This window comes from Pan troglodytes, chromosome 6 (genome assembly GCF_028858775.2).
Source record: "Pan troglodytes isolate AG18354 chromosome 6, NHGRI_mPanTro3-v2.0_pri, whole genome shotgun sequence".
NCBI lineage: Eukaryota > Metazoa > Chordata > Mammalia > Primates > Hominidae > Pan > Pan troglodytes.
This window is the reverse complement of record NC_072404.2, coordinates 36,460,031-36,486,538: the sequence shown is the minus strand read 5'-3', so window position 1 is coordinate 36,486,538 and position 26,508 is coordinate 36,460,031. Positions and strand designations below refer to the sequence as shown.

At 50.8% G+C, this 26,508-nt stretch overlaps 1 protein-coding gene across 1 annotated transcript in view; it reads left to right on the top strand.

The window, feature by feature from the left end:
• The first annotated feature begins 16,905 nt into the window (after positions 1-16,905).
• CRHR2 (corticotropin releasing hormone receptor 2) overlaps positions 16,906-26,508 on the top strand; it is a 48,118-nt gene continuing 38,515 nt past the window's right edge. Inside the window, exon 1 of the mRNA XM_016958680.4 lies at positions 16,906-17,065. The gene's annotated coding sequence lies outside the window, so the exon portion shown is untranslated. The remainder of the gene's footprint in view (positions 17,066-26,508) is intronic.

The following is a 26,508-nucleotide window of genomic DNA, read 5'->3' as shown; positions in this document are numbered from 1 at the left end:
GCATCATGAAGGAGGTAGCCTTTTCCTTGAGTCTTAGAGGGTGAAGAGGATGTCCTTAGGTAGAGCTGGGGGTGGGAGACAGTCCAGGCTATGGCTGACATCAGCCAAGGCCCTGCAAAGAGGAAGGGTCAGATGATGTGCAGCACAGGGGTCCCTTAAAACAGGCCAACCCTTGTTTCAGGGAGAAAGCTTAGAAAGTGGTACAGGTGACTGTAGTGCCATGAGCTAGGTTTTTGCACAGACTGTAGGGGAGAGTGCCAGGTCAGAGGTAGCCCTGGAGAGTCTCATCCCAGCCAGGCAGGCAGACCCAGAGAGGTGCAGCTAGCCTTTCCATCAGCGTGGCAGCAAGAAGGATGGCCTGCACTGAGCAGATGCAGAAGTGAGCTTTCCTGCCTGCCCCTTTCTGCACTGAACCTCAGAACCTCCAGCCCACACTGGAGCTAGAGTGAAGGCACTCAGCTGGGGTGAGTGAAGCCCTTCCTCTAGAAGAGTTACACTCAAAATGGACCCACTTCTTCCACATGGCAGGATGCTGCCCCCTCCAAGCAGGGCACAAAGGAGGCTGCCAAGAAGGCAGAGGCCTGGCCTGGCAGACCCAGCTCTGCTCAGCCCCCACAGATCTGAGCTTGACAAGGGCTGCAGGAAGAAGAAGGGCAGGGCCCTGTGAGTGCTCAGCCTGCACTGAGCCTTCACTCTGGGGTGAGATGGAGGACCCACATTCAGAACCTAGCTTTGCCGCTTAGCTGTGCTGGGCAATACCTTTGAAGTCTCTCAGCCTCACTTTCCTCATCTAGAACAACTGGACCAGGCTGGGTCAATCTGGGGTTTGGAAGTGGGATTCAGAAAAACATTCAGAAACTTGAAAACTGGGGGGCTCAGGGTGCTGTTCTGGGGAAACCTATGGAGTCCATGGACATGAAAAAGCACAGAAAGCTGGTTCACAGGGAGAGGAGGAGGACGCCTGAGGGAGACCAGGGTGCCCTCAGGGAGGCGAGGGAGGTGCAGCCTGGGTTACTGATGGCTCTTCCCAATCCACGGCTGCATTTCCAGCCCGGGATTACCTGAGACACCCCATGTCCTTATAATGCATTCTCCTTTTTTTCTCAATTTGCTTAGAAAAGATTTCAAGTGTGTTTCCATGTGGGGTAGGGCCCACATGCTCTTTTACAAAGGGCCCTTGCCACTCCTCTGCTAAAGAGGTGGAAACTATTTCCCCTCCACCCGTCCTGTTGCTGGTTTGCAATGAATGAAGCATCAATGACATTCTGGGCATTCCTGGTCCAGGTATCAAGAAGACCTGGCAGCTTCCACTTTTGCACTCTTGGAGGAGCCAGCTGCCATGTAAAAAGTGTCACTTCCCTGAAACCACTATGCTGTGAGGAAGCCTGAGCTAACCCACTTGGAGAGACCACATAGAGAGAGTTGTCCCTGGCTAGTCCAGCCATCCCAGCCCAGTTTCCAGACAGTAAATGAAGAACCCTTCTTGAATGTTCCAACCCCAGCAGACAACTCATGGAACTGTCCATTTGAAACTGGCCCAATTTTCCCATAGAACTGAAGCTTGAGAAACTTACATTTATCTTATGAGTTCCTTTCTCAGGAAATCGACCATCAGGCCTCCCAGATAGGATCAAGAAACTGATACATTCCAGATCACCTTATCCAGACAACGAGAGGCCAGACCTCTCATCTGACCATCTGTTGCCTGTTCACTAGCTCCTCTTCCTTCCCTGCTCTACAAACTCCTAACTTTGGTCAGTGAGAAAGTCAGATTTGAGACTTGTCTCCCATCTTCTGGTGGATGTCACCCATAATAAAGCCTTTCTTTCCTGGCAATACTTGGTGTCTCAGTGACTGGCTTTCTGCGCAGCAAGCAACCTAGGCTGAACCCCTGACATTCGGTAACACGTTGACAGCTGAGCTGCCCCCATTGAGCCCTCCTCAAATTGCAGAAACATGAGCAAATAACTTATTTTTTTTTTACCACTACATCTTGGGATAGTTTGTTATGCGGCAATAAATAATTGAAGCAAGTTGTAGTCAAAAACACTGTAATCCTCACTATGCACATCTATTGGGCTCCTGAGTTCAGACAGTGACAGTTCTGATAGTGAGGGACATCCAGTTAGGAGGTGAGGTGAGGGCCCCAGCCTTGTCTCTGGCTGTGCCACTCTGTCATTCTATGTGTCAGAAATGTCTTCCTCACCTGCACCCCAGCCTGGTCCCATGAACATCCCTCCTGGACTAGGTCAGTGATCTGGAACCTCACAGACAACCTGCCCAGAGCCACACCACTCTTCTCCTCCCTTACCAGTGTCTTTACTAAGCACCTAATTTATTCCACGAGCAGTTCCTCTACCAACGGCCAATATGAAAATATGCTCTACCTCATGAGTAAGCAGAGACATGCCAATTAAAGCAAGAATGAGATTCACCTTCCTGCTATCAGATTGGCAAAATGAAGATTGAGGGTTGTTATAGACTGGGGTGGGACATATTGGGGGCCTCAGGTGCTGGGAGGCAAGCAATTTGAAGGGTAGTTTAGCAGCATTATTGAAATACAAAGTGTGCATAGCCTCCAATTCAGCAATTCCACTTCTGAGTTTACAACTTGGAGAAATATTTACATATGTTACACAAGGGGGCACATGAAAAATGTTCTCTGCAGCAGAGTTCATCACTGTGAAACTGAAAATGTACCACACCTCCACTAATAAGGGCATGTATCCTTGCTCTTGTACAAAAGGCAGCTGTTAACATAAATGGTATTTTATGCCATATTTATGCCATAACATAGGTAACATATAGATGACACACATGTGATATATAGCACAAAACTACTGGCTTGGAAAGGTCTCTAAGACACATTGTGGAGTGAAAAGAGCATCCATAAAGTATATTTGTGTAAACACCCTCACAAAAAATTGAAATACAAAAATTCAAATGTAAATGCAAAATTTTAAGTGTGGAAAGAAACTCAGGAAACTGATAAGAAGTCTTCTCAGGGGAGGCAGATGGTATTGGGAGGACCAAGGGGGACATTTGTCTTATTTCTATTTTTTAATAATGATAATGTATTTATGTATTTCTTATGTTATTAAAAATAATTCTTGAAGTAAGTATTTATGAGTGTCCATGGAGCTTCCAAGATAGTGGGGGCAGCTGAGAAGAGTCCAGGCTAGGGAGAGAGCAAGGGCTGGAGAGCAAGACTTCGGGGGCTATAGGAGCACAGGGCTGGGAGATTACCGAGGGCTGGCGCAGTTAGGGAAGGCAGCCTGGAGGAGAACCATCCCCCCAACAAAATGCTGGTGGGAGCTGAGTAGCTGATGAGGAGGACCTGTACAAGCCTAAGCAGGGTGCTTTGCTGCTGGGGAGCTGCATAGGGAGCCTCTGGCTCAGACAGGAAATGGGATTGGGCAACCTTTGAGAGTTTGCCCTGCCCCTAGCTGCCCCCATGCTCTGATTGCTTGGGTTGCTCTGCCTGTGAAGCTAGGTAGCCAGGACCAGGACAGCAGGGATGCAGGACTTGATGGGTCACCATTGCTCACGGCTCAGGAGCGCACACACACACACACAAACACACACACACACACACACGACTTATTCTGCCCCCAGAAAGACTTTATGCTCGTCCTCATAACATCCAACCATTTTGGCACCCATCCATCCATTGACTCCTCCAATGATGATTGAGAACTTGCTATGTGCCTACTTGCTGTGGGCTTAGTGCTGTGCCTCAGCCACTAGCCCTCCTTTGGAGGCCCAGGTCACTACAGATGGAAGGTCCCTAAGGGTTCATCTAGTCCAAACTTCACCCATTTTATAGATAAGAACACGGCCGTGACTTACTCATAGGAAGCAGGGCCAGAACCAGGACTAGTCAGGTGTCAAGTAAATCCCCTTACTCCCTGCACCTATCCTTTCTACCTACATCTTTCCTTCAACTCTGTATCCCAGACCCACATCATACCTGCATGCAGAGAGAACTCAAAAATCTTTGGTTCAACAAATAATTCAGTAAATGAATGAGTGAGTTATGAATAAGTAAAAAATAGGTAATGCTGGATTTCTCATCAGAGAGAAGAAAGAAGAAAGAGATTGTCTTCAGGGATATGAAGAGATTTCCGCCCTGCTCTTCAGGCTGAATCTTGGGTGGCACACTTGTATAGGGAGGAGAAAGGTTCTGGGCAGCTGGAGGGCATGTTTGTGCTTCAGTTCTAGATGTTCACTGGATCAGTATGTGCACATCTCTGGCTGTCAGGCCAGACCCACAGCAATGCTGGGAGACAGGAACTTAGTCCAGGGCAACAGTTCTCAAATGCCAGCTTGCATTAGAATAAACTTGAGGACTTTTAAAACACAGATTGCTGCTCCCCCACCCCCAGAACTTCTGATTCAGTGACTCTGAGGTGGGCCCTAGAGTTTGCATTTCTAGCATGTTCCCGGGTGATGCCGCTGCTGCTGATCTGGGATGGCAGAATTTCTCAATCCTGGCTGCACAGTGGAATCACCTGGATAGCCCTGACCCCAGCAGGTGCTCAGCCTGCATCCTTGACCAACTGCCTCAGAATCTCTGGAGAAGAGACCTAGACAGCAGAGCTTCTCAAACCTCACCTAAGGTGAAGGGCCAGAATTTTCTTTCATTATTGTCAATCAATGGTGGATGAATATTTCTGAGAAATACAACAAAAACAGACCTTCAGAAAAAAATGAAACAAACCATAAAGATCTACAAAATGTATGTTCACATTGTACTTATTAGATTCAGCAAACACAAAACTACTCTATCACTTGCCATAAAAGTTTCTAAACACTTACTCTCAATTTCTGTACTTCTTGAAGGCTAGTGGCCAAAATTTCACAAGTTGGCAGCATCTAGGAGCACCCTCTTTTGAGTAGTCCTAGGTTAGAACTTCTGTAATCTCAGAGCCGGTCATAAGTCAAAGATGACCAACAGCTTAACCTAGCTTTCTCCGGGGGAGTAATCTCTTGCGTCTCTATCTATATCTACAGCCTCAACTCTACATGGGCATCAAATCCTCTTCCCTGTGTCTATGGGGTTTGTCTTTATAAGGGCCAGAATTGGGGGATTTTCTGAAATATTTTACAAAACACTGGCCAGGCACAGTAGCTCACACCTGTAATCCCAACACTTTGGGAGGCCGAGGTAGGTGGATCACTTGAGGCCAGGAGTTCAAGACCAGCTTGGCCAACATGGTAAAACCCCGTCTCCACTAAAAATATAAAAATCAGTCAGGCATGGTGGTTCATGCCTCTAGTCCCAGATATTTGGGTGCCTGAAGCATGAGAATCACTTGAACCTGTGAGGCGGAGGTTGCAGTGAGCCAAGATCGCATCACTGCACTCCAGCCTGAGTGACGAGCAAGATTCTGTCTCAAAAAATAAAAAATAAAAACACTGCAATGCAGAAAATCACTGGCAGAAGGCTTGCTTAGAGAGGTACTCTTTTGTTGTAGTTAGATTCCTAGTTGGGAAGTTAGCAGTTCTGGGTTCTGGTTTTAAATCTACCACTAACTAGCTAAGATACAAATCATATTTCTCAGGGTGTCATGCATCCTCCCTGAGAACTCGGTAGAAAAGCATCTCTGGTTCCTGCAATGTCATCACCATGGTTCTAATGATTAGAAACACATATTACCCATGGGATCAGTCATCAATGACCAGGAAGAAAATCATGGTGAGAACTTCTCAGAAAGAATCCCCTGGTTGGCTGGGTGTGGTGGCTCATGCCTGTAATCCCAGCACTTTGGGAGGCCGAGGTGGATGCATCACCAGAGGTCGGGAGTTCGACACCAGCCTGACTATCATGGAGAAACCCCGTCTCTACTAAAAATACAAAATTAGCCAGGCGTGGTGGTGCATGCCTGTAGTCCCACTCAGGAGGTTGAGGCAGGAAAATCACTTGAACCCGGGAGGCAGAGGTTGCGGTGAGCCGAGATTGCGCCATTGCACTCCAGCCTGGGCAATGAGAATGAAATTCCATCTCAAAAAATAATAATTAAAAAAAAAAAAGAATTCCCTGGTTAACTAGTCACATGGCTTAGAGGTTATTAAACTGATGGCTGCTGTCCCTCCCTAGCAGTGTATGCTGGTACCTCAGCGCCAAACGTGCCAACTTGAGCTGTGATTTCTTTTCCCAAAGGCAGTATGTTGATTCTCTGACCTTTGAATCTTTTATTTGGTCACAGCCATGGATAAAGAAATGAACCTGGAGAAGCAGCGTAGCCTCTTCCCTAGAGGGACTTAAGTCCCAGCTCTGACAGGGACCAACTATAGAAACCTGAGCAAGCCCTTCCCCTCTCTGGGCCTCATTTTGCACATCTAAAATGAGGGGAATTAAGCTAGATGTTCTCTAAAGTTACTTGCAAAATTCTCTATTTTTGTATACAGTATTAATTCGCCAACTCTTGCTAGATTTTCATCAACAGTGCAAATATCTGTAAAAGATCAAAGTCACTTCTGGTGCCAATCATCAGGAGCAGGATGGCCAGGGTGACCTCTTCCATCCAAGCCATATTTTGCATTCACTTTTCCACTTGAAGCCTGTCACAGTAGCAGCTAGTCTTTGACTGAGGGTGTAGGATGGGCCAGGCACTGATTTAACCACTGGGCCTAGATTCATACATTTAGTTCCCCATGATCCAAAGAGGTAGGTACCATGAAAGGTACTATTGTCAGCTCCACTTTACAAAGGGAATTGTGAGCCAGAGAACGGAAGTCACTCACCCAAGGTCACACAGCTAGAGCACAGCAGACAGAATTCTCACCAGGCAATCTGGCTTTAGTCAATTCCTATTGAGCTCCTATTATGTGCATATAATAAAAGACACTGCAAAGAATCAATATTTGGGGACAACTGTGATGGTATTTATGCCATGTTCAAAACTAATTTCCCCTTCCTCCTGAGAAGCTGGGGGAAATTCAGGACAACTTGAATTTCCTTTGTCAATATTCTATATACCTGCCAACGAGAACATTAGCAGATTGTGCAAGGAGGCATGGTTCTCCACACAAATACTTTGTATTATTGCTGAATCAATAGCTCTGGTGCTCAGTTTGAGAGAACTATATTTCTTAAATAAAGAGAAAGAAAATTTTACTAAAAAATTCCAATTCTGCCTTCACAAACAGCCTCCCGGTAAGAGCAGTGGAGGGGCGGGTAGTTGATGGCTAGATGGGCTCTGAAATTCAGCAGGAGGACTAGGGGCGGGGGATGGGTGAGTGATACTCTCATAGCAAGCCCTGGGAAAACAAGAGAGGTATTTCTAAGGACCTGCAGGCGCTGCGTGGCCCTTCCCACAGAAGGGCACCATAGCACGGTAGTTAAGAGCATGGACTCCTGACCCAGACTGCTGGGTCAACTCCTAGATCCACTGCTTATTATTAGCACTGTGACCTTGGGCCCATGACCTCAGCTCTCTGTGCTTCAGTTTCTTCATCCCTAAAACACAGATAACTATATGGTTTTATATAGGGATTATATACATTTATAGGGTATATCTGAAAGGATTAGAATTATGCCTACCAGGGACCAAGGCTATGTATGCATTAGCTGTTATTAATACAGTTTCAGGTAACTCACCAAGCCCTGTATTTGGAAATGCAGAAGTCAAGGGTTTAGATGGGTGTGGGATTTAACTTTCCCATTAAATATGCTTCCTTCTAAGAATAGCATTGTGATGGCCTTCCCAGAGCGTGAAGCAATGGGAATGAGTTTCTCTCCCTTTTCTCCACCACCCAATCGTTTCCATCCTTTGATTCCCCTGGGATCCTTTGCCACGGGTTCCAGCCCCTGTGACCTCCCATCCCTCTTGCACAATCTTGCAGCCTCCAGCTCACACCCAGCCTAGGCTGTTCCCTGACTGTGGGTAAGTCAGCCTCCCAAGAATGAGGCTGGATTTTTTCTCTGCTTCTCTTCCTCCCCGCCATCTCATCTTCATGGATGGGCCTGGGTCTCCTCTTCCCATATTTCCTGATCAGAGCTGGCACAGAGCTGGGCCCACAGAAGAAATCAGAGTCCAGGAGTTTGAGACCAGCCTGGGCAACATAGTGAGACCCCTTATCTACCAAAAAAAAAAAAAAAAAAAAACCTGGGCACGGTTGGTCCCAGCTACTTGGGAGGCTGAGATGGGAGAATTGCTTGATCCTGGGAAGTGGAGGCTGCAGTGATCTATGATTATGCCACTGCACTTCAGCCTGGGAAAAAGAGCAAAACCCTGTCTCAAAAAAAAAAAAAAAAAAAAAAAAAGAAGAAGAAGCTGGGACTCTGACTGGAGGGGGCCATGAGAACATGAGCTCCCTGGAACACATACATGCCCATGGAGGTCACTGAACCCCCTCAGGGAAGCAGGATAGCGTGCTCACAGCAACTTGAGTTAAATCTCAAAGGACAGCTGTCACCACATGGTAAGAGATATGGATGAGGGAGGCCAAGGAGAATGCAGCCCTCACACAGTAGGAACACGGCTTTCCTCCTTTCCCCAGACGAAAGGCAGGGCAAACAGTGGCTTCGGTGTTGTTCTGTTTCACTTCTTTCTTTGGGCTTCAATTAGTTAAACATCTCCCCTTGCTTCTGGCTTATTTCTAGCCTTCAGCATTATTGATAACTTCGGTGTATCTTGGGAAGGTGGGAGGGGTGAGCCAGGAGGTGCTAGTTGCAGCTATCATACTTCCACATCCCCTACTTCTCATTTTTTCAGGGCTTTGTCTAATTCCAGGAATAACTGAGGGCTGTGGAGAAGAGATCAGAGTGTAAGGAAGTGGATCTCACCCTTCTCTACTGACAGGCTAGCTCAGCCCACTCACCGGCAGGCTATGATGATGATCAGAGTGTCTGCCTGAGAGGCCATCAACCCCAGCCCAGGGAGTAGCCAAGCAGAGACCAGGGAACCCCTGGCAGGGAGGTTGGACCCCTAAGAACGTAAACATGACCCAGGGGCAATGTAAGGCAGCTCAGCCATGGAGACGATTCCATTTCACAGATGAGAAACTTGAGGTCCAGACGATGAATCCCTTTTCTCCAAGGGCTCACAGCCAGTAAGTCATACAGCCAGACCGGAATCCTCCCTCCCAGTTCAGGCTCCAGGCCAAGTGAACTAGGCAGAGGACAAACCTTGCAGGCCGCTGGCTTCACTCTCACACTACCCCACCCAGCCCCACCAGCCACCAGGAGAGCACTCTGAAGTCAATGTGGCATTTGGCTCTGGTTTCCTCTGGCTCACTCCTTTGTCCTCTCATGGCGCAAGGGGAGGACAGCTGTTCTGGACACAGGTGACTCCATTACAAAAGGCCACCTCCTCGCCTTGCCAGTCTGATGCCACTGGCCGGTGGCCTTGTCCCCGCATTCAGGTGGAAATGCCCCAAGCTGCCCAGCCACTGGGCCTGACATTTGCCCAGTGAAGGGCTGAGTCCAGGATCTGCCAATCCCGTCGACCACTCACCTTTTATTGACCTGCTGTCTCAGGCTCTTGCCCTCTGGGGAGCCCCAAGCTCAAGGCCCCACAAGATCACCCTGCCGTAGAGGCAGCGTGGCCCAGAACAAGAGGAAGAGACATGTGTCATTGATTTGTCTCACTGAGCAGGCAGAAAAAGGTTGGGGAGAGGGCCAGCTAAGTGGCTGGGGAAGAAGCCTTCCCGGGGGTGGCCTTCCTGAAAATGCCAGGTCCCAGGCCTCATGGGGCCTTGGTTTCTCCACCTGTGAGATGGAAGCATGAATTGAGTGACTGTCAAGGTCCCTTCTGGCTGCAGTGTTCTCTGGATAGCAGCATCTGGACCAGGACTCAGGCCACCACCACGTCCCTGCAGAGTCTGCTGCCTGATCTCCCTGCCCCTGGGTATGTCCCAGCCAAGCCATCCTCCACCCTATTCTTCCTATGTTCCAGCCCTTGTCACTCCCATGGTGGAAACCTCCAAAGGCTGCCTTACCCAGCCCACATGCCCCAGGCCTGCGCTCTGCCCACGGCCCTGCCTCACCCTAGTAGTCCCCCTGTTATGGACTGAATGTTTGTGTACCACTCCCCCACCCCAAAGCCAAATGATGAAATCCTAACCCCCATTGTGACGGTCTTAGGAAATGTGACCTCTGAGAGGTGACTAGTCAGGAGGGCAGACCCTTCATGATGGGATTCTTGTCCTCATATAAAGGGACAGGAGAGCTTGCTCTGTCTCCATCCTGTAAGGCTATGAGGAGAAGATGGCCATCTGGAGGCCAGGAAGTAGTTCCACACCAGACACCACCTGCCAGCACCTGGATCTTGCACTTCCCAGCCTCCAGAACTGTGAGAAATAAAGTCCTATTTTTTATAAGCCGCTGAGTCTATGGTATTGTTCCGCAGCCAAAACTGGCTAAAACATCCCCTCAGGCACCCATCTATGACAGATGCCACCCATACAAACCACATGCTGGTCTGTGGGTCTGCCTTGTTCTCGCTCATTTGCTGTTGACACCTCCAGCCTCACCCAGCTGAGGTCCCCTCATTCCTTAAGCTGCCTTCCCTGGCCCCACTGGCGGGGTGCAGGGGTTGGTGATGCTTACTCCTCCCCCCATAGGCCTTGCCTGTTTACTTATTGTCTCCCCCACCAAGCTGGGGCAACCACTGTGTCTTCTCTCCCTGTCTCCTGCACTTAATAGTTGCTCAATAAATAAAATTGTATGAAGTTCAAATCAAACACTGTCTTCTGCCTTCCAGCCCAGTGTTCTTGTAGGGGTCCAGGAAAGGCAGGCATAGGTAATGGCATCCAGAACCTGCCCACTGTGTGACCCTGCCCTTGACCACTCCACGCCCCTTGCCCTGAGGCTCCCGGGGTCCTCCCTGTCCATTTGTTCACTTGACATCTAATAACCTACTTTGTTCTAAGCACCCATGGTCAGGCATCGCACAGGGTCTTGCACATAATAGGCCTTCAGTGTTTGTTGACTTTGAAACAAAATAACAATAACGGCAACCTCTCACATTTCTAGGCAGAGTTTGTCCACACAGGTCCTCACTTGGTCCTCACAATGGCCACCCACGACAGGTATTATTTTGTTTTACAGGCAGGAGAACCGAGGGGGAAAGAGTGGAGAGAGCAAGTTAGGCATCTCGTGAGCCACAAAAGACGCTGGAGCAGGGGCAGGGACAGGCCCTGCGGGGGTGGAGCCCAGACCCTGGCACAGGCCAAGCCCTCCAGGGCAGCCTCAGCCTCCCTGCGCCACCTGGGATCCCCTCCATGGGTTTCTGCCCAGGACAGCCCATGGCGCCTGCTCCTGGAAGAAGCCTGCACATGGGACAGGGCACAGCTGTGAAACCACAGACAGGACAAACAGAGCCAGGCCTGATGCCACTGGGCACCGGAGCCTGCACTATTCTGGAAAACACGGGCTCCACAGCTGTTCTCAGGCACAAAGTTCAGGGCTCGTTCATGAGCAGGTAGAAGCTCCACCAGAGCTGACTTAATCTCTATTAATCAAACGTGACCTGTTTTTCTTTAGAGACCAGTGACAACAGAACTGCATCGTCACTCCTGCTCTGCCCTGGCCTTCCTGAACCAGGATTTGGGAGGCAAAAAAGAGAGTGGAATCAAAGTAACATCCCATGGAACCCACGGGGTAAAAATGAAAATTAAAACGGACCCAAATCAATGTCTGTTCTTTCAACAATGCTGTAAAATTGTGTTCTGAAATTGCATGGCAAGAGCAGAGTCTGCAGCCTGAGGCTAAATTGGTGTGACCGCAGCTAAATTAAGGAGACAGCATTAGAAACCTGGGGAATGTCACCTGGCCATAAGGTTGGGGTGGAGCCGGGAGCTCCCTCTGCGGGACCCAAGGCACCTCGTCTCCTATGGCACTGGGTCTGAGCAGTCTTAGTCACAGGCAGAGATGTGGTCTGTGTGGCCCCAAAGGCAGGGCAGAGGTCCCTTTCTCGACAGGTGCTGGCTTTCCTTAGACTCCTCCTTGGACTGCGAGGACCAGCTCATCCCTTCCTGCCTGGGCTGCTGCATTCACCCACACTGACTTCTTCACTCCAGACTTGCCACCTCCAACCCAAGACTACCCTCCTGCCTGAGCAAACCTTCTAGAATGCAGACCCTCCCCTGCCCCTCCCCTGCTCAGGGACACATGTGTCCCTAAGTCCTCCAGCCCTTCAAAGTCACCGTTTCCTTTCACAACTACATACAATGACCGAGCCACCCCATCCTATTAGATTTACAGAAGGTCTAGGCTCCCTGCAACAGTGCTGGCTCCCAGGCAAGTGGGTGGGGTGTCTTACATTTTCCTGGTCACTTTTTACTCTAAAGTCTACTCCTGTTCAATTCCTGAACACTTCTGTGTTGGTCAGAATTCCAGGGGTAGTGAGCAACAGAAACAAACTTTAAACATAAAGGAAGGTTTATTAGAAAGCTCCCTTACTGGAGGCAGGGGCAAGGCTAGCCTCAGGTCCAACTGGAGTTGAAGCCTTAAAGGCTACCAGGCCCTTCTCTCCTCCTCTCTTCTCTGCCCATGCTCTTGGCTTGGCTCTCGATGAAGCCGCTACACTTGGCATCTCTGGTTCTTCATGAGAAAGGAATAGGCTTTCTCTTTGGAACAAAGTTTAAAAATTCCAGCTGAGCAAGATGGTTCATACCTGTAATCCCAGCACTTTGGGAGGCCAAGATGGGAGGATCGCTTGAGCCCAGGAGTTCGAGACCAGCCTAGGTAACATAATGAGACTCTGTGTCTACAAAAAACATTTTAAAAATTAGCTGGGCATGGTGGCCCATGCCTGTAGTTCCAGCTACTCAGGAGGCTGAGGTGTGAAGATCACTTGATCCTGGAAGGTAGAGGCTATAGTGAGCCATGATCATGCCACTGTACTCCAGCCTAGGTGACAGCATAAGACCCTGTCTCAAAAAATAAAAATAAAAATCCCAGAGGAGGGCTATGATTGGGTAATTTCAGATCAGCTGTCCATTCCTGTACCAACCAACCATGGTCAGCAGGGTGAGACACTCTCATTGTCCAGCTTGGTCAATAGCATTTGGCCAATCTACAGTGGCTGGCTGCTAGCCTGATCACATGGCTGGAAAAGAGCATGCCTGTTCTTTGCTCCCAAGGGAACAAAATCCGTTCTTAGGAGGCAGAACCATCTGATATGAGAATGGTCTGTGGCCCTCCAAAGAGGCAAGTACATGACACATATACAGTATGTCTGTGGTATTAAAATTTCATGGTAGGAGGGAAGGCAATTAGGAAAATAAATATCTAAAAAGCCTCCTTGTAAATACTAATGGGGAAAAAAAGGCTGAGCAGCGTTGGAGTAGAGCATGGAGCATTTCTCAGAAGGACAGTACCATCTTGGGACAAAACAAAGAAATGTCCAATTCAGCTCCCGCTTCCTGCAACCTCTCACCTCTCCTAACCCTGTATCCAACATGCCCCAGCACCTCCTCCTTCACTGCTGGCACAGGCTGTTGTGTATTGTAGACTTTTCTGAAGATGAGGCATAACATTCATTGACAATTCACCACCATAGGGAAGCTCCCGGTTCATCCATGCTTCGACCTGGCCTGTGCCAGTCCGTGCCTCCTCTTCTTTTTCCTCCTCCTTTCTAGAGCCCAGCTCCTAGCCCTTCTACACCTTCTCCATCTTGGAATGCCATGCTCAATCTAGTCATTTCAATAGCTTTGCTTTACAAAGCTAGTTAAGTCTCTTTCCACACACTTCTCTTTTAGATCATGCTGAGTTTGTCTTTCATCACCAAAAAGGCCCATGGAGGCATTTTCAAAAACATAAAGCCTCCTTTCCACACTGAATCTACCCTTAGTAACACAAAGCTTATAAATGAGCAGGTTGTTATTAACCTGCTCAGATCACGTTGCTAGGCAGGGTTTCTTCTACCACCAGCAGCCTCAGAAAGTGAAAGGCTGTCTAGAGGAAACCCTGCAGGCTCAAGTTCTTTGTTTTTTTATTGTTGTTGTTTGTTGTTAACACCTTCCATTTAGAGGGATCAAGTCCAGACTTCTTTGACCATTTAGGCTCCCTTAGATGGGGTTCCCCAAAGGTGAGGATTCCTGTGCAGGGATGTGTAAAGAAAATGTTCCCAGGAGCGACTGGTAAGAGACGAGGCAAGGCAGGACAGAGAATGGAAAAGATCCCAGGCAGAGTCCCGGCCTCTGCCTGGTTCCACAAGGAGTTCTAGAATGTCCATTACACTTCAGAGTTCCTTCCACCTCCAGGCAAAGGAACACCAATCACTCAATGCTAAGGATGCCCTTAGGGGGTTGGGAGGATATAAATTCCTGGGTACTTTGTGCAAAAAGTGGTTCTCATTGCCCCAGGAGAGTTCTAAGAAAGTTCTAGGTTGTGAAAGGGGACCTATTTAGAAGCACAAGGAAAGCCAGGGGAATGGCACTGACATGGATTGAATCTGTGTGCCCCCACCCCCCAGATTCCCAAGTTGAAGCTTTAACCCTTGATGTGATGCTATTGGGGAGGTAATTAGGGTTTAGGGTTAGGTGAGGTCATGAGGGCAGAACCCCCATGATGGAATTAGTGCCTTTAGAAGAAGAGGAAGAGACAAGAGTCCAACGTCTCTGCCACGTGAGGAAACAGCAAGAAGGCGCCACCTACAGACCCAAGAGAGGGCCCTCATCAGAACCTGACCATGCTGGCACCCTGATCTTGGATATCACTGCCTCCAGAATAGAGAGAAATCAATGTCTGTTGTTAAGGCCACCCAGGGTATGGTACTCTGCTACAGCAGCCCAAGCTAAGACAGGCACCCAGAACACCCCCCCCCCAGAGAGGAACCTGGGCTAAGCACCACAGTGCCTACTGCTACCCGGACCCTCCTAAAGCTGCAGAGAATCTGGCTTCCCTCCAGCTTGCCCCACCCAGCCAGGCTCCCAGCTGCATGAGACCTTGCTCCCTGCTTCTGCTCAGGAGACTTCCCCATTTGCAGTAAGGGTCTCCCCTTCCTCCATCTGCTTAAACCCTTCAAGGTGCTCCTGCAGTACCTTCCCAGGAAGTGCCCTCTCACTCCCCTGAGCTGGCCCAGCACCTGTGCCATGTCCCACCTCCCATCAGTTATGGATGCCAGGTCTCATGGGTTCCCCATGCCTCTCCTTCCCATGTCCCTGCACACTCTGAGGCTAGCCTCTGCTCTTGGTGCCTGCTATTAGGCTGGCCCCTGGAGACCTACAGCTGAAGGCTGCTGAAGGGAACTGTCCCAGCCATCTTTCAGAGTCTGCCCAGCTCTCAAAGTCCTTCCCAGCTTATGATGTTTTGTAGGAGGTATCCACCTTCTACAAGGAGCCCTCTCTGACCAAGCCCATCTGGCTGGGTCCGGGAAAGCCAAATCCTGCCCCAGGACTTGGGATAGGGTTTTCACCCTGCCACCTTCAAATAAATGAGGAATCTGATCAATTCTTCCTCCATTTTTCCTATAAAGATTTCCCTGTACCACTGAGACTAAGCTCTGTACAAAATAGGAGGGAAGGGAGAAGAAAAAACAAGGAGAGGAAGGTTGGGGCACATCCACATTCATCCTTATCCTCCCAGAGCTTGGAGAACAGTCCACACCAGCGAGGCAGAGCTTCAGACTCAGACCTGTGAGATTTCACAGGAGAGGGAGGTGGGAGCTGGAACAGCCAGGAAGGCTGCCTGGAGGAAGGGGCTGAGGGTGGGGAGGAAGCACTCAAGGACAGAAAAGTGTCCCATATCTTAGATAGGGAGACCAGAAGGAGCACAGAGCGTCTGAGTTACTTAAATCGGGACTGAGTTTTCCAAGGTCTCTCTCCACCATGCCTGCATCTCCAGGAGAAAGCTTGGTGCCCCACTAATCACATTCCTCACATGCTTTCCCCTCAGATCCTAACAACAAGCAAGGTGCAACTGTGGCTTAAGCTTTTAAACCCCCTGCACCAGGCCCACCTGTCAGGAACAGCTCCTAAGGAGGCTTCTGAGGCTCTGGAAGAACAGACCTCACCTCATGAGCCCTGACCCAGCCCCAGGTTGAACCTGTCCCCGCCCAGAACAGCACTGCTCAGCCACCTGATATCAGGATCCCTCGCCATTTCCTGAAATGGCACCTGGGCCCCATACAGACAGACACCTGGGCCCCATCCCAAGCTACTTCATTGGAATCTCTGGGTGAGCCCTGCCATGGCTGTATTTGCTGTCGGTTGGGTTTTTTTTTTTTTTTTTTGAAAGCATTTTATTTTGATAGAATTTCAAACGTACAGAAAAGTTGGAAGAATGATCCAAAGCATATCCATATACCCCTTTTCCAGATTTACCAACAATTTACATTTTGCCCCATCTGCTCTCTTGTTCTATCTATATATCTATCTGAGTTTATTTCTGAACCATTTGAAAGTATGTTGGAAACATGGTGCCCCTTTAATCCTAAATGTGTATTTTCCAAGAATGAGAACATTCTCTTACCTACCCACAGTACAGTATCAGAATCAGCAGATGTAGCATTGATACAGTACTATCTAACCCAGCATCCACACTCCCATCTCAGTCATCCCAGTAGGCATTAGCACCTGTTAAAAGCTCCTCAGATAGGTGTTAGGCAGTGCTGGTTCAGCTGAGACCCAGGGCAGCCCAACCCTGCGCTCAAGCAGGGACCACAGCCTAGGCCCCTCCTGCCTGTCTCAATTCCTCTCTCCCACCTGGGGAGCTACAGCCCCGGGCAATGCTGGCAGCCGATAGAAGGCATTAACCCCTTCTCTGCAGGCTGGTTGGAGAGCATAGCCCCTTGGCTGGCTGGGTAGCAGCAGCTGTCTGGGACCAGCTATAAATAACCTGGAGGCTGTGGGCTGTGGGGCGGGGTCACCACTGCCCTGTGGAAGAAGTGGGTGGAGAATAACTCCTCATGCCCAAGGCCTTACCTTGGCCTCCCCTCCAGGGCCGGGTGGGGTGGGGCTGGCCAGGGTGTGACCACCGTGCCGGGCAGCAGGCTCCAGTCCCTAACCCCCAGCCACTACTGGCATAAGGGGTCCCTCAGGGCCCCCAGGCCTCCTCTACGTCCCACACCTCCTCCTCTGCCTGTTCTGCCTCCTCCCACCGCTGCTCCAATACGTAAGTGCAGGGAGTGGGAGTCCACGAGGTGGGGCGCCAGGAGCACGGAGCTCCCAGCTCTCATGACTAGGGGCGGGGGTCTCAGGGCCTGGTGGCTGGGCTGGATCAGGGATCCTTGTGTCTGATGATGAATTGGAGATCCCGTGCCTGGGTGAGGGGGCAGGGGGAGGGAAGTTAAAACTGTGAGGCTGGCCAGGATGAGACTGGGAGACCCCTGTGGATAAGCAGAGAGTTCTGGGGTGACATCCTAGCATCCAGAACTTGACTACCTCAGGGTCCAAGGTTCCCTGTCTCCTAACCATTCTCTCCCCACCCCCATGATTCCCCCTCCATCTCTCCTGCAAGATCCTTGACTTCTTTCCCCAGCCCACCCCTAGTTCTGACCCTTACCCCCAGGGACCCGCAGAGAGATGCCTCCTGCCCCTGCTGCCTTGTCTCCATCCTTCCTCTCAGTGCCTGGAATCAGGCAGCCCCCAGTACCAGATGAGCGATGGGGACAGAGTGGGCTCTGGGAGAACCAGCCTCTCCAAGGGTTTCTCAAGACTCCGAGCTTCATCCAGCCACACCCCGTGCCTTTGTCCAGAGTCAGGGGCCGCCGATGGAAGGTGGGGAGAAGGGACACAGAGCGACCATCAAAAGAGAGCTGAAGAAGTGGGGGAGAGACTGGTGGGAGTGGTCCACCTCCAGCCTTCTCCCCATTTTACAGATGGGGAAACTGAGGCTCAGAGTGGTAGGGTCACCTGTCCTAGGCCTCACAATCTGGGAAGTGGTGCTAAGAGGCCTGTCGCTGTCCTGACTCTGCCACAGACCACCTTTGGGGACCATTCTCTGGGGCTTAGTGTCCCTATATGTATAAGGAGGATAATACATTCAACAGTAATTCAACAGATAATTGCCTACAAAACCAATCCAAATCCCTGCTTTGCTGCTTAATGTGTGACCTTGGACAGGTTACTCAAATCCTCAGTTTCCTCATCAGTAAAATGAGGATCACAACGGTGCTTACTGAACAAGCTTGTTGTGAGGAACATTGAGGTAATACAAGTAAAGCAAGCAGCATCATGCTTGGTGTGGTGTGAGCACGCAGTGAATGCCGGCTATGCTTTTGTGCCAGGTGCCACAGATACAGCATGAGGACATGAGGGTCCCTGCCTTCCTGGGGGCCTGGCCAGGTGGAGGAGAGGGGTGGGAGGCAGGTAGTATGCTGAGCTGTGGTCAGTGTCCGATAGGCAGATGGCCCCCAGACCTGCTGAGTCCTTTGAGTGACATTGCAGACTGCAATTGGGATGGGTGAAGGTTGTACAGGGGGCTCACCATCCACCCCTCTGCCCCCAAGACATCTTGAGCTTTGAGCTCTCTTGCCCTCTCCCACTTGTTTTCCAGATAGGTGCCTTCCAAGTGCTGGGGCAAGGGTTGCCCCTCAGCCCATCCCTCTGGGGTCCATGCTGCCAGCCGCCCAAGCTGGTTAGACGGAGGAAGCTTCTGCTGGCTGCTCCAGAGGTGCCCTAGGATTCTCAGGGCAACACTGTGGGCTCAGCTTCCCTTGAGGTCATCCCAGGCCCTGCGCCTAGCTCTCCTGCGGATCCCGGAGTGGGATAGAGACCAGTTACTTACCCACAGCCACTCAGCATGCAAGCAGCTGGAGAGCACTTAAACCTCGGCCTTTCTGACGCCAAAGCCCAGCCTTCCCCTCACGGGGCCTTCATGGCAATGGGACTTTTTCCCGGGTCCTGAGACGATGAGACCTGGAGCAGGCAGTGGGGAGGGAAGGCAGCCCAGGAGAGTCCAGCCTTGGAGGCTTCTCAGTTATTCATCCAGTGTTTAAGGAGGACTGCCCATGGGGAGGATCCAGGGTCTGAACGCTCATCTGGTTCCTGTTCTTGTGGTGTTTATAGCCCAGAAGCGGGTGTGGCAGGAAAGAAAGGAGTCTGTGTTTACAAGTTCCAGTAAATGGGCTCAGAAGAAGCATGTGTAGGTGTGAGGGCCCTTGACAGGGTGGGGGAGCCTGGTGGGAGGTGGGCAGCATAGCAGAGTTAGAGATGGGTAGTCCGAGGGAAGGGATAGGGGAGCAGGTTGGGGGTAAGGCCCCAGGGCCCCAACCCTGAAAAGACGTTATGTGGGAGACTGCAGAGCTGTATGGGTACTGGTGGGATCTGAGGACATGGGGAGCTCTCTGAGCAGGGGAGGGGCCTGGTCTGATCTGCAATTGTAAGGGTTCCAGCTGGTGCTTTTTAGTGAAGAGGATGCCCTGGCCCAGGGCACACTGAGGGCCTGGAGGAACCCACCCAGCCTTGACCCTGGTGCTCCCTATTCCCCGTGGAGGCCTTCGGGAAGCTGGTCCGGAGGCAGGTGGTAATCTAGCAGCTGTTAAGTGGTGTTAGGCGCCTTACTCAAACACCAGGAAGGTGGGGCCACTTATTTACAGACAGGAAACAAGTTTAAAGAGGCTCAGCAATGCCACTTGCCTTCCACTCTCTGAAGATCGCAGGAGCCTCTCAGCCCCTGCTGACTAAGTCCAGCTCCTTGGAGCTTTGGACAGCGAGACACCCCCCAGGGTCTCAGGATGGTGCCTCTGTGACCTCTTGCCCCAGGTCCTGGCTTCTGGTGGGCCCATCTGCCCCAAGAAGGTTCAACAAAGAGAATAGAACACAGAGAAGTCCCTGGCAGTCCCTGGACCCTCCCTGACCTGTCCGGCTCACACCAAAGACCAAGTCCACAGTGTCCCCTAACACACACACACACCGAGGGTCTGCATAGCCGGGGCTCCAGGGCCATTTGCCAGCAGCTAATGCATTGAATGACTTTTCCCAAAAATTCAACTCCCTTCTGAGCGTTTTCTAGCCTCACTAGCTAATTTAGTCTCTAGTTTTGCCATTTTGTTGGTGTTTCAGTATTTTTTTTTTAAATCTGTCTGAGGGCAATGGCTACTTAATTTTGTATTCCTCCTAAGTCTCAAATTTGCAGCACTTTAAGAATTATGGGACTACTCTTTATCGTCTTAGCTGTCATATTCTACTTCATTTAATTTAAACAATTTTATCTACAGCGAGTTTATCTACAGTCACTTTTTCCAAAATTCTAACTTTTTAAATTTTAATTTTAATTATTTTATTTTATTTTTTTGAGATGGAGTCTCGCTCTGTTGCCCAGGCTGGAGTGCAGTGGCACAATCTCGGCTCACTGCAACCTCTGCCTCCTGGGTTCAAGCGATTCTTCTGCCTCAGCCTCCTGAGTAGCCAGGACTATAGGCGCCTGCCACCATACCCAGCTAATTTTTTTTTGTACTTTTAGTAGAGATTGGGTTTCACCATGTTGGCCAGGATGGTCTCGATCTCCTGACCTCGTGATCCACCCACCTCGGCCTCCCAAAGTGCTGGGATTACAGTTGTGAACCACCGCGCCTGGCCTTAATTTTTATTTTTAATTTTTGTGGGTACATAGTAGGTATATATATTTGTGGGATACATGAGATATTTTGATACAGGCATGCAATGTGTAAAAATCACATCATGTAAAATGGGGTATCCATCCCCTCAAGAATTTATCCTTTGTGTTACAGACAATCCAATTATACTTTTAGTTATTTTTAAATGTACAATTAAATTATTGACTACAGTCACCCTGTTGTACTATGAAATACTACGTCGTATTCATTCTATTTTTTTTTTGGTACCTGTTAGCCTATCCCCTACTACCCTTCCCAGCCTCCGGTAACCATTCTTCTACCCTCTATCTCCATGAGTTCGATTGTTTTGAATTTTAAATCCCACAAATAAGTGATAACATGCGATGTTTGTCTTTCTCAACATTCTAATTTTTAGTCATTGCAAACCCATGGGGGACAGATTATTCAATAAGCTTATTTTATTTCACTTAGCAGCCCTACAAGGCCTATCATGGGCACTGATGCACCTCACCTATTTTTAGCTTCACACCAACGCCCTGAGTTAAAACCATCCTCTCCCCATTTTGCAGATGAGGAAGTGAGGTGAGCTCATGTGCCCAGGGCCGCTCAGCTGGTATGTGGCAGGACCAGGATTCCGGCCCACAGCCTGACTCCAGATTCCTTTCCTTTAACAAAATTTTAATTTTAATGTTATTTAATTTTAATGTCAAGTTATTTTTAGGACATTCAGACAGACTCCAAAACAAATCAGAAGAGATGTGACTTTTATGCAAACTGGACATTAGATGTGTTGATAATTAAGGAGATAGCTTTAGGCCAAGTGGCCTGTTACAGGACCTCCTGCTGGCCAGTTCCTGCCCCTATGTTGGGCCAAGTCACCTCTCCCTCCCCTCCCCTTCCCCCTCCTACTCCAGTCAGTGTTCAGGGCCCAGGGCTCAGTACAGGTGAGACAAGCAGGACTGAGGGGAGAGGGATTCATGGGCGTTCAGAGAGAAGAGAGAACAGCAGAATGAGGAGACGCCTAAAGCCTCCCGGGGGGAGCTGGAGGGGAACTGGGAAGGAAGAGTGGGGCATCCTAGGAAGACGAACTTGGCCGAGCACAGACTCAGGAACAAGAAAGCCGCTGGGAGCTGCCCAGGAGGCCAAGGGGATCCTCACTCAACATCCAACACCCTACAAGTTAGAACTGAGTATCTAAAGTCTCCTCTTCCAAGGAGCCTGCCTGGACACGCCAGAAAACAATGACCCACTTCCCTCATCTGACTCCCCACCCCTCACCCTCCCCTCGGCCAGTCTTAGCTCCCATTACTGCCCCCTATGTCTGTGCAGGGCCTGACTGCCTCCTCCTCCCCCTCCTTCCTCATGTCCACCTTCCTCCCCTCTTCCCCCTCCTCCCCGTTCCTGCATCCTTCCTTCCTCCCCCACCTCCTCCCCTTTCTCTTCCCAGTCTCCTCCACCTCCTTCCCCCATACTCCTCTTCCTCCCCTTCCTTCCTTCTCTCCTCCCCATTCTCCCCCTCTCCCTTTTCTGACCCCTTCTTCTCTCTTCCTTATCATCCCCTCTCCTCCCCGCTCCTCCTTCCTCCTTTCTTCCCTTCCCTCTTCCTACTCCTCTGCACTCCTCCTCCCCTCTTTTCCAGTCTTCTCCTCCAAGCCTTCTCCTTCTCTTCCCTCTCCTCTTGCTCCTTCCTCTAACTCTGTGCTCCCTAAGGGGCAGGGCCTGAGCTCAGGCTCAATGAAATCCACTGAATGAAAGCAAACATGGGGTGGAATCCTGCCCCTCCCAGCTGAGTCCTTCTCTGACCTTGGGAAGCAGAGTGAGAAAGCAGGGAGGGAGCTCACCCCATTCCCCTCCGGTCCCTGGCAGCCTGGGCCCAGGACACGTGGTCCTGTAAATCTCCCCAGCTTATACCATGGGCTAAATTTAGACAGAAGCTTTGTCGCCAGGCCCTGGAGGGAACACTAGACTGGGCCAGACCCCCAGGCTCCAGGGAGGTGATACCTTTGAGGCCTGTCGGGGCCCCGGGCACAGGTTCTGTTTGGATAGGACCCAAGGTGGAAGAAGAGCAGCTGGAGTCTTGGCTCTCACTCCTGCATCCTTCCCCAGCCAGGGCCTCTCCTTTGCCTCTTCTGAGGTGAGGGCCTCCCATGCCAGGCACTGAGAGGCGGGAACCAGGACCTGGGCCCTCACACAGGCTAGGCTCAGAGCAAAGTTCAGAGAGAAGGAAATATAACAAGCAGGAAAAGCCCAGAACCTGGTATCCCAGGATTAGGGGTGGGGATGTAGCTCTACCTGGCTGAGGGGGCCATGGTTTCATTAATCCATCCAAGCAGTCAGTCAGCCGACAAACATTTATTGAGCACCTGCTGTGTGCCAGGCTCTGAACTAGGGACTGGGGACACAGATGTGGACCCTGTGCTCCCACAGCCTACAGTCAGTCTCATGGGCTGGGGTGTGCATGGTGGCGAGCTCTCTGCCCTAGAACAGCCAAGAGCTAATCAGCACAGGTGTCCAAGATGTTCCCCTCAGAAGAAAGAAAAATGGAAACAGGAAAACATTCCATTTCTTCTCTACACTCTTAAACACCTCTGACACCAAAAGTGTGGATTTTCTGCCCCAAGCAATTCTCCACTTCTCTGGGGACCCCAACTGGGTGTCCTCCAATTCAATTCAATTCTGATGCTATCTTCCTGGAGTTGGCATCAGCCCCCACAGGTAAAGGCTCAGTCCCACAAGACTGCCCCCAATTCAGAAGCCAATCGCAAGACAGGGCTTCTCATTCTCCCAACAGACAGGCTATATAAATCAAGAGTTCCCATGACCCTCTCTTTGGGTTCAATAATGTGCTATAACATTTTGCAAAACTCAAGGCAACATTTCTATTTACAGGTTTATTTTAAAGTCTATCACAAAGGATACAGCTGAACAGCCAGATGGAGAGGCACACAGGCCAAGCTGTGGGGAGGGCGCAGAGCACCGTGCCCTCACTGGATGCCACCCTCCCAGCACCACCAGGTGGTCACCAACCAGAAGCCCCCAATCCCACCTTTGAGGGGTTTCACGGAGGCTCCATTACAGAGGCATATTAACCCAATCTCCAGCCCCTCTCCCTTCCCCAAGGTGTAGGAAGGTGCTGAAAGCTCCAACCTTCTAACCATGGCTTGGTCTCTCTGGTAACCAGCTCCATTTGGGAGCCCACCAAGAGTCACCTCATTAGAACTAACGACACTCCTGTCACCCAGGAAATTCCAAAGGTTTTAGGGATTCTGTGTCAGGAACTGGGGGCTAAGACCTAATATTTATAATTCCTCATCTCTCTTGTGCGAGGTCCTGCCCACTGGCTGGGTCTGCCTCCCGTGACCCAGGTCTCTGCCTCCAAGGCCCCTGTTCCTCTGTGGCAAGAGAGGGGCTTCTCACTTGAGCGGCCTCCTGAGCCCCACAGCCACCCAGTCTGGGACTGGGGTGCTCCCAGCATCCGTGACCCACGGGTCTTCACTTCCTTACCCAGGATCAGCTCTTCCCATGGGTACCTGACCAAGCCATAACCTACCAACTGACTGGGCTTGAATCTTGCCTCTGCCCCTTACCTGAAGCGGGACCTTTGGTGGGTGACTTCGCTTCCCTGGGCCTCAGCAGCCTCATCTCTGAAATGGGGTTATTTGCAGCTACCTCAGAGACTGCTGTGAGGATTAAATCCGCTGTAGGGCATTTAGAGGCAGGTCTAGCACTAGAGTAAGTGCTGACTTCACGTGAAAGAAGCCTCCCCTTCCTGCCTGTCTCCCCTCTTCTTCTCTTGGCACCTCCATACCAGATGGTGCAGTTTCCTGTGTGGGCCCTGGGCTCGCCTGCCTCTGAGGCTTTGCTTTCTCAGCTTCTACCTGGGTCACTTTCTCCTCTTCTTACTGCTGTTCCTATGGCCCAAGTCCTTCCATCCTTTTAGATTCCGCTCCAATGTCCAGTTCGCCGAACGGCCTTCGGTTTCCTCAATGAACATTCACTGAGCACCGCTGAGGGGCGAGCTCAGTGGGGGAGGTGGAGGCTGCACCTTCAGGGGCTCATTGTCCAAGGGAAAGCTGCTGAGGGCAAACGGAGTCCCACACTGACTGGAGAGCTGGGGAAGGGGGGCACAGGGTTTCCAGGAAGCTTTTCTGGGCAGGAAGACCTTGAGCTGGGCCTTGGGAGTCCCGATGAGGGGACTCGACCTCCCATCACTGAGCTCTCTAACTAGCCCCCTCCTAAAGTCCTTGCCAAGAGTCACCATTCAGCATGCGCATTCTACGTGCCAGGCTCTTGACCTACAGTAATTTGTTGAATGCACACAAAATCCTGTGGGATTTGTATTATCCCCATTTTAAAGATGAGGAGATCAAGGCTCAGAGAACTTAAGTGGCTTGCCAAGGCCACACAGCTAAGCCCAGCATCCCCAGAACTCTGCACACTGGGATGTGTGCACTCTACCCACTCTGACAGCTCTTCTCAAGTCCTTGGAATGGGATTATCCAAGATGTGTCTGTCCCTGACTTTCCTGGACCATGTGTTTTCTGAGGACAGCAGCCTCTCTTTCCTCCTCCTCCCTGCCCATCCATCACCACCACCACCAGGGGCTCTGCCCAAAATTGACACCTGCATGGTAGATTACGACTTCGGACTGAGTCAAATCCACCCAAACAAGCCCCTTGAAGAGAATGAGTATCTTTGGCTGTGTCAGCTTTTGGGGCCAGCAGAGAAGTTATAGGAGATGAAGCCAGGATCTGGGATTACTCCAAAAATTACTTCTGATATGCCTGTACCAAATTTTGCCCAGACCCAAAGAGCAAGCATCAGTTGCAGAGTATGGTAACCCTGTGCCCACTCCCCACAAAGTGCTTGCTCAGCCAGAAGATGGCCACAGCCTGAGACCACAGAATCCAAGGCAAGGACCATCCCACATTGCCTGAGTCCTGGGGGAGGATGCCCTGACCCCATCATGGGTTCAAAGCACGTGTCAGAAACCCCGGTAAAGTCAAACAGGAGATCACCTCAGTGATGGGGCTACAAATGTCACAGCTCAGGGGCTTTGAGAGACGGCACTGACATCTGAGATGGAATGGCTGCGTCTGTCTAAGGGCGCACCGTGGACACTGCATGCCTCTGGGTTGCCCGTACCCTGACCTCCAGAGGCTGGGATTCACTGGGAACCCTCCCACAGAGGACATTACTAGCTGCTTCTCAAACAAGGGCGATGGGCGCCATAAAGAGGGTGATGGGTCAGACCTAGAGCCCTCACTCTCCCCAGACCCAGCCAAAAGTGTGGCCTGAGAAGTCTTCCTGGAAGGTCTCAGTGTCTGGAGTGTTCCCTCCCCTCCCCAGCCCCCCAACCCCTGGCAGTGGCTCACTGGGTCAGCAAGGTCTTCCTGATGCCCGAGAAGCTGGAGCTGAGGAACTGTCAGCAGCTCCCTTGATATGTGGACAGCAAGACCATGGCCCCCAGTGTTTGTCCTGCAGGCCAAGAGGCCAGAACTCCTGGCTGACAGCTCAGGAGGCCCCCACAGTGCCGAGACACACACACAACACACACACCTGCTCCCCTGCATTTCCCTCTCTACCTCACATCATGGGGTGGGAGTCTGGCGGAACACAGGTGCAGTGAATGCCTCCAAGTGGTGTCTGCCTCACCCTAGGCTTCTGGGAGGGGTGCAGGGGGCAGCACTCTCCTGTCTGAGCAGGTGGGATCATTCATTAGAAGCTCCAGGCTGACGTGGTGAGGCTGAGCATGCAGCTTCCAGTCCCAGCACAGGAAATGGACTGAGCCCAATGTGGAGAACGTGATGTTTGAGGGCTTTTGGGCTCTGGCCCCTGGGGACATCCTGGGGCAAACATTGACCCAGCTGCCAGGAAAAGTACATCTGACAGGCAGCAGGAAGAGAAGGGGCTGCACACTGATGGAGCAGTGTCTTCTGGAATCCCAGAATCAGGAATATCAGGGTTGGGAGGGGCACAAAAGTCACACACGTGTGTGCATGTACTCACACACACACACAAGGGCCAGGAAGTACCC